We start from the raw sequence: 12,180 nt of genomic DNA, 5'->3' as shown, positions 1-12,180 counted from the left end.
TTCTTCTTACTTCCCGTTAGCCCGGCACGTCACACGGAGCTTCAGCCTATCACCGGCCGAGGCGGGACATCGCTGCGGCCAGTGATAGGCTGAAGCTCCGTGTGACGTGCCGGGCTAACGGGAAGTAAGAAGAATACAGCCCGGGGACCAAACACCTGTACCGGAGTTCCGGGGGCTCATTGGCAGGTAAGATAAAGTGCGTTTTCTTTTATTTTGCAGCCCGGACGGGATAACATGAAAAAAGTGTGCACCGGAGTACTCCTTTAACTCCTGGGCTATAAAAGCCTCCCGGATTGCCTCTTAAACCCTTTCTGAGCAGATGGATTAAAGACCTTTTCTTCTTCCCCCGAAAAGGAAACAAGGTGTTCAGATCTAAATTCTCCAGTTCTTGAGATGTAAATTCTTAGGATTCTTGAAATGTCCAAGGTATGATCTGCAACTTCCTTGGGAGAGGATGGATTAGGACACAGAACTGGTAGGGATATAGCCTGATTAATGTTAGAGAAAGTTGGGACCTGTATAAAGCTTGAAAGCCGAAAGGGCCTGAAGTTCGCCAATCCTTTTGGCTGAGGTTATGGCCAATAAGAAGGTGACTTTAAGGGACAAATACCTAAAGTTGACTTCTTCCATAGGTTGAAAGGGGGAGAGCATAACCCCTTAAGAACAGTAGACAAATCCCATCTGGGAATAGGTTTGAAAACAATAGGTATAAGTCTTTCAGCTCCCCTGAGGAATCTTCTGATTAGGGGCAGAGGGTGCTGAAACTTGAACTTTTAAAGTGGAAGGGCTAAGACCCTTGTCAAGGCCATCCTGAAGAAAACAAAGTAGTGCAGAAAGAGGAGGATCTGAGGCTACTTCCTCTTTCGTAGCACACTAGTGTTGGAAAATCCGCTTTATCCTGGAATAAACCTTGTTTGTAGACTCTGCTCTAGAGTGTGCAATGGTTGTCAAGACCTCCGCAGGAAGCCCACTACCTAGTAGGGTCCTGTCAATCTCTAGGCTGTCAGATTGAGTCTCCTCAAATCTAGGCAGGAGCCTGTGTTATGAGACACAAGGTTCTGCACGGGGGAAGCTTCCAATAACACCCTTGACTCATCCTCATGAGCTGGGTGAACCAGGACCTCTTTGGTCAGAATGGTATGGCAATCACTGAGGTCTGGTCTTGCCTAACTTCCATCAATACCTTCGCTATCATGGAAAGTGGAGGGAATATGGAGGCCAGCCTGAACCTCCATGGAGTGGATAGAGCGCCACAGGATTGCCCTCTTTGCAAAGTGAGCAAAACCTGCTCACCTTGGCATTCTGATGAGTTGCCATGAGATCTATCTCTAGCACACCCCACCGTAGTTATCTTCTTGAAGATGTCTTTGTTCAGGGACCACTCGCCTTGGATTGGAATGCCGCGACTTAGACTGTCTGCAACTATGTTGAGATCTTTGATATGAACTGCTGCAAGGTGGGTTAGGTTGGTGTCTGCCCAGGAAAGAATTAGTCCGGTCTTCTTGAGGAGAACTTGAGACTCGTGCCACCCTGTGTGTTAATGTAAGATACTACAGTCGTGTTGTCTGTCCAAACCCTTATCACTTTCCCTAGAATAAGGGGTGCAAAGTGAAGGAGAGCTAGATGGACTCCTCTCTCCCAACATGAGAGAGCTGAGAGAAGTTTCTTCTGAGGGGGTCAAAGTACCCTGTACAAGATTCCCGTCCAGAGGGGCTCCCCAGCCTAGAAGGGAGGCGTCCATGGTCAAAGTGATTCAACGAGGTTGAATCGAGGACTTTCCATCTGTCAGATTCATCCACCATCTGAGAGATGCATGGACTTCGGTAGACCGAGTGCACTTCTTGTCCAACCCACTGGGGTTGCGATTCCAGATGGCCAAGACTTGATCTTGAAGCGGTCGGAGATGCCATAGGGCCTAGGGAACTGCCTCTGCAGACGCTGACATATATGACCCAACATCTTCATCAGGGTTCTGATGGAGACCTTGCGAGGAACCATCAAAAACTTTGTGGCTCTTATGACTCGATCTCTTCTCCCTGGAGTCCGAGACAAAAAGTCCATCTGAGAGGAGTTGACTATAAAGCCCAGGAACTTCCTGAAGGTAGAAGGGATGATTTTGGACTTTTCCCAATTTATAATCCAGCCCAAACCATGGAGAAAATCTAGAGCCAGATGAAGATGAGACTGTAGAATGTCTAGCGTAGCGGCTTTTAAAAGCCAGTCGTCTTTTGTAAAGGTGTGGGGAGCGGAAGTAATGCCGAAGGGCAGAACCGTGAACTGGAGATGCTTTACCATGATGACGGCAACCCTCAAGAATTTCCTGTGAGCAGGATGAATAGAAACATGAAGGTTAGCATCCTTCAAATCGATGGTGTCCATTCTGAACAGTCTCTTCTAGGGGTGTGAATTGCCAAGAATTTGGCGATACGATTCGAATGGCAATACCAGTGTGGTGATTCGATATATCGCGATACCGTCTAGGTGACGATACATCACGATATATCCCGATACATCGCCCACCTGGGAGCATTCATAGATCCCAATAGACGCCGCTGTCAGCTTTGACAGCGGCGATCTAGTAGTCCACCGGGCACTTTTCTCATTTTATCCCGTCCGGGCTGCAAATAAAAGAAAACACAATTTCTATTACCTGCCAATGAGCCCCCGGAACTCCGGTACAGGTGTTTGGTCCCCGGGCTGTATTCTTCTTACTTCCTGTTAGCCCGGCACGTCACACGGAGCTTCAGCCTATCACCAGCAGAGGCGGGACATCGCTGCGGCCGGTGATAGGCTGAAGCTCCGTGTGACGTGTCGGGCTAACAGGAAGTAAGAAGTATACAGCCCGGGGACCGAACACCTGTACCGGAGTTCCGGGGGCTCGTTGGCAGGTAAGAGAGTGTGTTTTCTTTTATTTTGCAGCCCGGACGGGATAAAACGAGAAAAGTGCGCGCCGGACTACTCCTTTTAATAGCCAGCCGCGGCGATTGCCGCATGCTGGCTATTAGCGGTGGCCCCCGGCTACTGAGAACAGCCGGGGGCTGCAGAGTATGGAGCGGGCACGAGTCCAGAGCCCGCTCCATACACGATGCAGAGCACCGCATGCTGAATACTAGCGGCGGTGATGCATCAGCGGCCCCCGGCTACTGAAATCAGCCGGGGGTCGTAGAGTACGGAGCGGGCACGAGTCGGAGCCCGCTCCATACACCCAGAGCGCTGCCGCGTCAGATCCGGCCTGCCCGGCTCCACAAATGTGGAACTTGTATCTCCTGATGCCCGGGACATGCTGTTCCGGGCGTCAGGAGATACAAATTCCACATCCCCAAAAGAATCAGTATCGCCAAATGAAATAATCGCGATGATCGCGCGAATCAATTTTTTTTTTTCTTACATCCATAGTCTCTTCCTTATGAAACTGTTCAGGAAACGAAGGTTGATGATCATGCACCAGTCCCCTGATGGTTTTGGGAATAGGAAGATAGGGGAGTTAGCACCTGACCCCCTTTTGATGCGGAGGAAATGCTTCCAGTGCCTGTTTCTCTATATACTGGAAAACGGACTCTTCTAGAATGGATTGTTTTGGCTGGGGTAATAACTAGGTCAAAACAAACTCCCTTGGAGGGGTGGAAATAAAATCTATTTTGTACCACAACTTGACTACCTCTAGGATCCAGGGATCCTGGATTTCTTGCATCCAGGTATTTAGAAATAAACTTAAACGACGACCTCCTGGAGGGGGATTGGTGGATAGACTTTCCACCTGAGAACTGGGAAGAGGGAGGGAAAACGTCGGTGGGAATTATAGGAGAGGCATAGGTCAGTTTTGCGGTCTTGACCGCGTCCTCCTCCATGTTTTTGATTAGATTGGCACTTCTAGGACCTAGAAGGGCCCTGGTATCTACCTCTGTCGTAGAATTCTGAACAGGCAGACATTTGCCTTTTTTGTCGGTAAAGCCTTCCATAATTTGGTCGAACTCGAAGAGCCGACCAGGCTCAAAGGGAAGACCACAAAGATTGAACTTGGAAGAATTATCCGCCATCCAGGGACGTTACCATAATGGACGCCTACTTGCAGAAGCGAGGCCCATAGATTTTACGGCCAATCTAAGGTGCTGTTGGGACGCCTCACAGAGACCAAACTAAGAAGAGTTTTGAATCCAGAGTCCAGAATTTCTTCTTTGGGAGCATTCCCCTCAACATCTGATTGCATGTAGGGAACTTGATCTTTAGCAAACTCAGAGGATGCTACAGCCACATTAGCAGAGGCAGAAGCTGCCGAAAAGCAGTGCCTTAGCAAAGAATCGACTATTCTGTCCAGGGGATCCTGAAGATTACTCCCGTCATCAGCAGGGACCAAAACTCTTTTAGATAACTTGGTGACCGCCATATCCATCTTTGGAGGAGGGAGCCAGGACTCTGATTCATTCTCCGGAAGTGGGTACATCAGTTTGAACCTTCTGGTGAGGTTTATCAGGGTTCTTCCATAGGGAAAGCCGGATGGAACAAAGTAATCTCTGCGTCTTGTCCACAGGAAAGAGAGGGAAGAACAACTTCGTCAACGGACTGTTCAGACTGGACATCCACCGACATGACAGATTCCTCACATATGGAGGTAGGACTAGAGGAAATTCTAGGTGTTTTAACAGAGCGCTCTTTAATTCTTTAATGGAATTCCTTCATCCAGGCAAAGATGTCCTGGACAGTGGGGTCCGCTGGATTAGGAGGTGGTCGGCACCCAGGACACCTGTTAAACTTAGGAGTATGGGACCCCCACTTCCAGACTCCTAACAGATGAGATAGTGTCTCTTTGAGATAGCTTTGTGGCTCCAAGTGTATGATTCACCACTAGGTGGAGTAGACATCTCTGGAAAGAGAAAATAGATTTTAGAAGTGGAATAGCATAGTACAATGCGGAATGCATATAAGATGCAGAGGCGACTAACTAATGAGATTAATGCACAAAGAATGCAAAAAAAACACAATGCAATATCTTCACTCTAGCAGCCAGACAGCAAGAGTCCTGGAGCATAGAGGAGCTGCCTTTAAATAGGGGAGTGGGCGCAAAATTCAAATAAGCCCCGCCCCTGGAAGTGACCTATACAATGACTGGATGTCAGCCTGTATATAAAAGAAATTAATAGATTATTTGTATGAAATATGCACTAATATAAACCCCTAATACAAGAGGGAAGACTATAGGCAGCTCCTGCAAAAATTAACTTTTGTAATCTGTGTCGGCGCCAAAACCGGTTGTCGTCAGATGACTTACTTCCAGTTTCACGGAGCTGAAGCGCTGACGATAGAAAGAGAAAAAGACACCGGCAGCATGGAGGCCACAGACAGTGGCCAAAAAAAACGGACGGACCAGGACGGCATTCCTGTTCAGGCTGACCCCGAAGACATACAGGGTGTCTCCCAGACCTGCAGAGGCTTCAGAAAGAGATGGAAGGGACGCCACAAGCGCCACACAAAACTGTAAAGTAAAATCAAGATAGACTAAAAGTTTAATTGCTTGGGCGGAATTCCACCGTCCTGCCAGCTTCACAGGGGCAGAAACACCCTACTTGTGCTGCTGGTTAGGACGAAAGGGAAAGATTATGTCCGTCTTCTGTGGAGACTTAGTTCGGATACTACGTATCTGTATAGATTAGATGTGTTTCAAGATCCTGCGCTCTCTTTTTCAATAGCTATACTATCACTCTTGAAAAAAAGATTGAGCAGGATCTCGAAATGCTTCTAGCCTTGACATACACTATCCAATCCAAGTATGCAACCAGCAAACGCTTCTGAAATACCACTTTCCAGCACGTCCGCAATCCTCCCTTCACATTGGCGCACACTGCGCACAAGGAGAGCGCTGTTACCGACCACTCACCACAAGCATCAGTCCAGCAATAGACCTTTCCCTCCCCAGGTCTGCTGGTGCAGCCTAAACCCCTCCCCACTCAGAGCATCCAAGCATCTGCGCAACCACAGGGTGTGAGAGCGCCGCAGGACATTGTCTGAACTGGTGAGATCGTACTTTGCTTTAATGTATCCAGTTCTATGCATCTACTCTATACAGATACATAGTATCCACACTAAGGAAGTCTTCACAGAAGACGGACTATCTATTTGAAGTGCATTGTTTTGAAGGTGCCATGCAAAAGACTATAATTACACTTTGTGATATAATGGCTGTATATGTATACAATTGAAGAACCTTTTACATGAATCGAGATTTCTATACTTTTATTTTTTATCACTAATATTTTTTATCGCTATTTTTATTTACCGTATTTTTTATATTTTGAGATCACCAGGGCCCTGCAGCTGATACTCACTATGGGGGAGATTTATCAAAAACTGTGCAGGGGAAAAAAAATGTATAGGTCTCTCTAAAATTTTTATAGGTCTCTATAAAAATGAAAGAGGCAAGCTGATTGGTTGCTATGGGCAACTTTTCTCTGCACAGGTTTTGATAAATCTCCCCCTATAAGCTTTATCGTATTTTGAGATATAAATAAACTTATTTAATATCTGTCATTTCTACTGATATAGAACCAATACATGCAATAAACCATAACCTTTTAGGTTGCACATCTTAGACCAGTCTTGAGGAAAGGGCCATTCAATACTTGAAGTTGTATGGGATACAAAACTTTTCTACATCAGTACTCGTCTGGCAAAATATTTAATTTATCTCTCTAATTTTGTCTGAGCTACTCATTTTTTTTAATTTTTTTTTTTATAAGTATTATATGAAGTGCTTGCAAATGACAGGTCCGCATTAAAATACTGCATGGTTTTAAGTCACCTTGTCATTATGCTGAAGGGTTGACCTAAGTGCTGTCCATAGTGCACAGCTATTTCCTATTTTCTCTTTATTTCTGTAGCACACACACACCTGGACTTCCTTTCCATATTGTGTGGCCAATCACAGCACAACACCTACCCCATACCATGACATGGTACCAGTGAAAGTAGATTGGACTGAATAGACTGCACTATGCTTGACTGACATATAGTACAGTTCTAGAGATGGCATGTAGAATATCAATGCACTGACTTTGTAAGGTGATGTGAGTATAAAATAAACACAAAGGGTTACACTAAGCACCAAACTAGTGTTGCTCGCAAAGTAACAGCCAAAGGAGATTGCACTGCAGTACTGTGGACATACAGCGGTAGTTACAATGGTATTCACACAAAAGTCAGCTGCCCTGACCTCTAGGTACTAAAAGATGAGAGGGAAGCCTTGATTTAACTTTCAGAAACAGTACATCATCTTCATTAGGCACTTGGCTTGCATGTACATCGTCCAGTGTTTTTCAATTGCCCAAAGCGCTAGCTAAGCCACACCCCCACTTTGTGTTCTCTCATGATTGCAGAGAAGTGAGCCACATAGTGGGCACGAATTTAGAGCTATTTTTCCTGGGGTAAGGGAAGTGTAACACTAACCCTTTAAGTTCAGTAGTAACGTCAAAATCTGCAGCATATCTTTTAACCTTTTTGTTGTTGCTATTGTAGACATGATGGTAGAGCTGTATTCAGTAGAAAAGTTTTCCTGTTGTCATGATGCCTTTCCTTGATTCCAGAGGACCATTTACCTCTGGGAGTCCTAGTGGTTTCCACCACAAATTTTGCTTTTACCCTTTCCTGTATAGAGGGGACAACTTCTTGAGATGGGAATATGCCTTTAGGCAATCTTTAATATGTACAGATCCTGTGAATGTGAACTTTCAAAAGTACCTGTTACCAAATAAACTGTTCTCAACTAGGTCAGGCTATTTTTCCTAACTACTCCTAACACCCCTCCTGCCCTTATACAGCTTTCTAAAGCTCTGAAATAGTTTATCTTACCTTTTCTTCTTGCTTACATAGTGCAATTTCCCAGCAGGAGAAAGTGGGCATTTCCCAGAAGGCATGACATAACTGAAGCCTGCTGAGGGGCCACTTTCACCCTCACATGGTTGCAGAGCTGTGATAAATAGAAGACATCAGGCTCTGTGCATGTTTGTCTGCAGATTTCAGTGAGGCTCTCCTTCAGCTGTCAGTCTTTCTGTGAAGCTTTCACTCAAGCTCAGTGCAGAGAAACACTTCCTGAGTTTGGACTCCTGCGAGGCAGGGAGGAGACCGAACTCACTGTATTAATTGTGACAGGGAAAAGACCAGAGCCACCTAGTGGCTGTTTTTTAAGATTACATTTTAACCCCCTTAAAGACTGAGTCCTTTTTTGCAATTCTGACCACTGTCACTTTACGCATTAATAACTCTGGGATGCTTTTACAATTTATTCTGATTCCGAGATTTTATTTTTAATTTTTTTTGTGACATATTCTCCGGTGCTTAAGCATCTTATCCCCTATCCAAAGGATAGGGGATAAGATGCCTGATCGCGGGAGTCCCGCCGCTGGGGACCCCCGGGATCATGCATGCGGCACCCCGTTTGTAATCAGTCCTGATTACCGGCGACTACAGTGCGGGCGGCGTGTGATGTCACGCTCCGCAATGCAAACCTACGGGAGGGGGCGTGATAGAGATTTTACGGTAAGTGTTAAAAAAAATCTCCTTTTCTCTATAGGCTCCATTGGGGGACACAGACCGTGGGACGTACCAAAGCCGTCCCTTGGGTGGGCAGATAAGTAATCAGGCAGACTGCCGATCCACTGCCGCCTGCAACACTTTACGACCCAGACTAGCATCAGCCGATGCGAAAGTATGAACTCGGAATACCTCGAGAGAGTGTGCAAAGACAACCTGGGAGCCGCCTTGCAAATCGGCGAGGCCGAGGCTCTATTCTGGAGAGCCCAGGAAGCCCAACAGAACATGTGGAATGAGCCACAACCCTGAAAGGAAGAATCTTCCCCTTACAGCGATAGGCTTCCGCAATGGCAGACCAAATCCACTGAGAAACGGTGGCCTTGGAAGCAGGTTGTCCCTTGCGACGACCTTCCGTAAGGACGACAAAGGAATCACACTGACGAAACAAAGAAGTGATGGAGAGAGAAGACCGAACACCCCAAAACTACATCCAGCTTGTGTAGTAAGCGCTCCTTAGGATGAGAAGGAGCCGGACAAAAGGACGGGAGGACAATGTCCTCATTGAGATGAAAGGCCGAGACCACCCTAGGCAAAAAGGAAGGAAGTGGCCGGAAAACGACCTGTCCTGGTGGATCACCAGAAACGGAGAACGGCAGGAAAGAACTGCCAGTACAGACACCCTCTGGATGGAGGTGATCGTAACAAGAAACGCCACTCTCCAAGAAAGGAGGCAGAAAGATACCTCTCCAAAGGGTCCACCCTGGAGGGCACTCAGAACCAAGTTCTAGTCCCAAGGGGGAGAAGGTGACCGATAAGGAGGAACAGCGTGCGCCACTCCCTGCATGAAGGTCCGGACATGAGAAATAGAAACTAGGGGCCGAAACCTGACCTTTAAGGGAACTGAGAGACAACCCCAGTTCCAACCCCGACTGCAAAAAAAAAGGAGAGAAGATGGGGAACCGAGAAGGTCACCGGGGAGAAGTCCTGAGCTTCACACCAACAAAAATAAAACCGCCAAGTACGGTGGTAAATTCGTGGGGAGGAGGGCTTACGAGCATAGAGCATGGTGTGAATGACTTGGGAAAAGAACCCGCGGGCCCTCAAAACCGCGCTCTCAACCGCCACGCCAACAAATGCAGCGACTGTAAATTGGGGTGGCAAGAGGACCCCGAGAGAGTAGGACCGGGCGGAGCGTAAGGCGCAGAGGAGTGTCGTCCAGGAGCCTGACTACGTCGGCGTACCACGACTTTTGGGGCCAATCTGGAGCTACCAGAAAGGTGAGGACGTCCTCTGCCTTGAGCTTCCTCAGAGTCCCAGAACTTTGACACAAACGGAAGGATCTTCCGATTGCGCCGGAACGCGAAGAGGTCGCAGAGCTGCGCGAAGATCTCCGGATGAAGAGACCACTTGCCGGGGTCGGGTGAGGATCGACTGGGAAGTTCGCTTCCCAGTTGAACACTCCCGGAATGTGAAACATTGGAAAGGCCGGAACCTTACTCTCCGCCCAGGTAAGAATCTTGGTCACCTCGGCCATGGCTGCCGAGCTGCGAGCGCCGCCCTGTTGGTTATGTACGCCATGGCCGTGGCATTGTCCGACTGAACGCGGACCGGACGAGACTGAAGACGGGACTCCCAATAAAGAAGACAAAGAAGAATCGCCCGTGATTCCAATATGTTTATCGGAAAAAGGGTCTCCAGGGGAGACCAGAGTCCCTGGACCATTCAATCACTGAACACGCCGCCCCAGCCCGACAGGCTGGCAACCGTTGTAACAACCTGCTAGAGAAGGGGAAGAAATGACTGCCCTTGGAAAAGAAGGGGGAAGCAGAGCCACCAGAGCAGAGACTGACGAACCCTGCGAGGGAGAACAATCTGACAATCGAGGGACAGAGGAGACCTGTTCCATCAAGAGAGAATCGCCAGTTGAAGGGGGCGGTAATGAAACTGGATAAAGGGTACAGCCTCCATAGTTGCCACCACCCGACCCAGGACGTCCTTACTGTGCAGATGGAGACTGATACCTGGGTCCGAAGGGAGAGGACCCCCGTCCAGAGCGTCAGAAGTTTGTCTGGCAGAAGACAAATGCGGCAGAGGCTGTCGAATCGACGTCTCAGGAAGGTTAGAGACTGGATAGGACAGAAGACTGACTTGTCCCCGTTGACCATCCACCCGAAGCGAGTGGAGAGTGACGTTTAGAGTCTGGGCTCTGGTCGGAGCCTTGATGAGAGGGTCGTCCAGATAGGATATCACCGAGATTCCCCTTGACCAAAAAGGCCCAACACTGGCGCAAGGATCTTTGTAAGAACACGAGGAGCCGTGGCCAAACCAAATGGGAGGGCTACGAATTGAAAGTGCCCCTTGGCGTACTGTAGACTTTTCGTTAAAGTCAGATGTGTAAATGGGAAAAAAAAATTTCACTAAAATGCTGGTTTTTCCCCAAAGTTTAAATTTTTACAAGGGTTAATAGGAGAAAATGCCCCCAATATTTGTAACCCCATTTGATCTGAGTATGGAAATACCCCATGTGTGGACGTCAAGTGCTCTGCGGCCGTACTACAATGCTCAGAATAGGAGGAGCGCCATTGAGCTTTTGGAGAGAGAATTTGGTTGGAATAGAAGTCAGGGGCCATGAGCATCTACAAAGACCTCAGTGCTGCCAGAACAGTGGACCCCCCCATGTGACCCCATTTTGGAAACCACGCCAGCATTTGACGGATCTTTGGAACAGTGGGCTGTGCAAATGAAAAATTTAATTTTTCTTTTTCACAGACCACTGTTCCAAAAATCTGTCAGACACCTGTGGGGTGTAAAATGCTCACTGTACCCCTTATTACATTACATGAGGGGTGTAGTTTCCAAAATGGGGTCACATGTGGGGCGGGTCCATTGTTTGGGCACTATGGGGGCTTTGTAAACACACGTGGCCTTCAATTCGAGGCAAATAGTGTAAGGTATAGTGGTCTCCAAACTGTAGCCCTCCAGATGTTGCTAGGCAACTCACCGGCTTTCGTAGTCTGCACCAGGGAGCCAGCCGCATTTCATCGCTGCCGATGGCAAGTGACCACCGTCACAGGACAGTTTCCCCGTTCTGCCCGGTGGGTAGGCAGAACGGGGGAACCGAACTTTAATTCCCCCCGCCCCCGATCTGCTATTGGTCGGTCGCTTCTGACCGACCAATAGGAGGGGTGGCACCTTCAGGGGGATCGTGGGTGTCTTGGACAGCCCCGATCCCCCTTATTTTCGTTGTCACTGGAGATCTGTATGACCCAGAATTGCCAGTCTGAATTGACCAGTGATTTGCGGCGATCACTGACACCAAGGGGGGGGGGGGTGGGGGAAGTCAGGATGCCTGGTGAATGGTTTCCCACGGGCGTACACCCTCCGTCCTTAAGGTGTTAAACATACTTATGTTGATAATTTTAAAAGCAAGTGAGTGGGAAAGTGTCTGCTAACTACGCAAGGAACGCTGTATTAAGTTTTATTTGGTGATAGGTACTCTTTAAAAGGATAAGAGTATACATGAAAAATTTTAAAAATAAATAAGTAAACTAAAAAAAAAAAAAAAAAACTAGGTGTCATTAGCCAACGATTAGTTGTTGGTCGGACCATTCTTTGCAGCTGCATTATTTGTATTTCCACACAAGGTAAAAGTAGCCCGTA

Source organism: Hyla sarda, chromosome 9 (genome assembly GCF_029499605.1).
Source record: "Hyla sarda isolate aHylSar1 chromosome 9, aHylSar1.hap1, whole genome shotgun sequence".
In the NCBI taxonomy this organism is placed as follows: domain Eukaryota; kingdom Metazoa; phylum Chordata; class Amphibia; order Anura; family Hylidae; genus Hyla; species Hyla sarda.
This window is presented reverse-complemented; position numbering follows the sequence as displayed.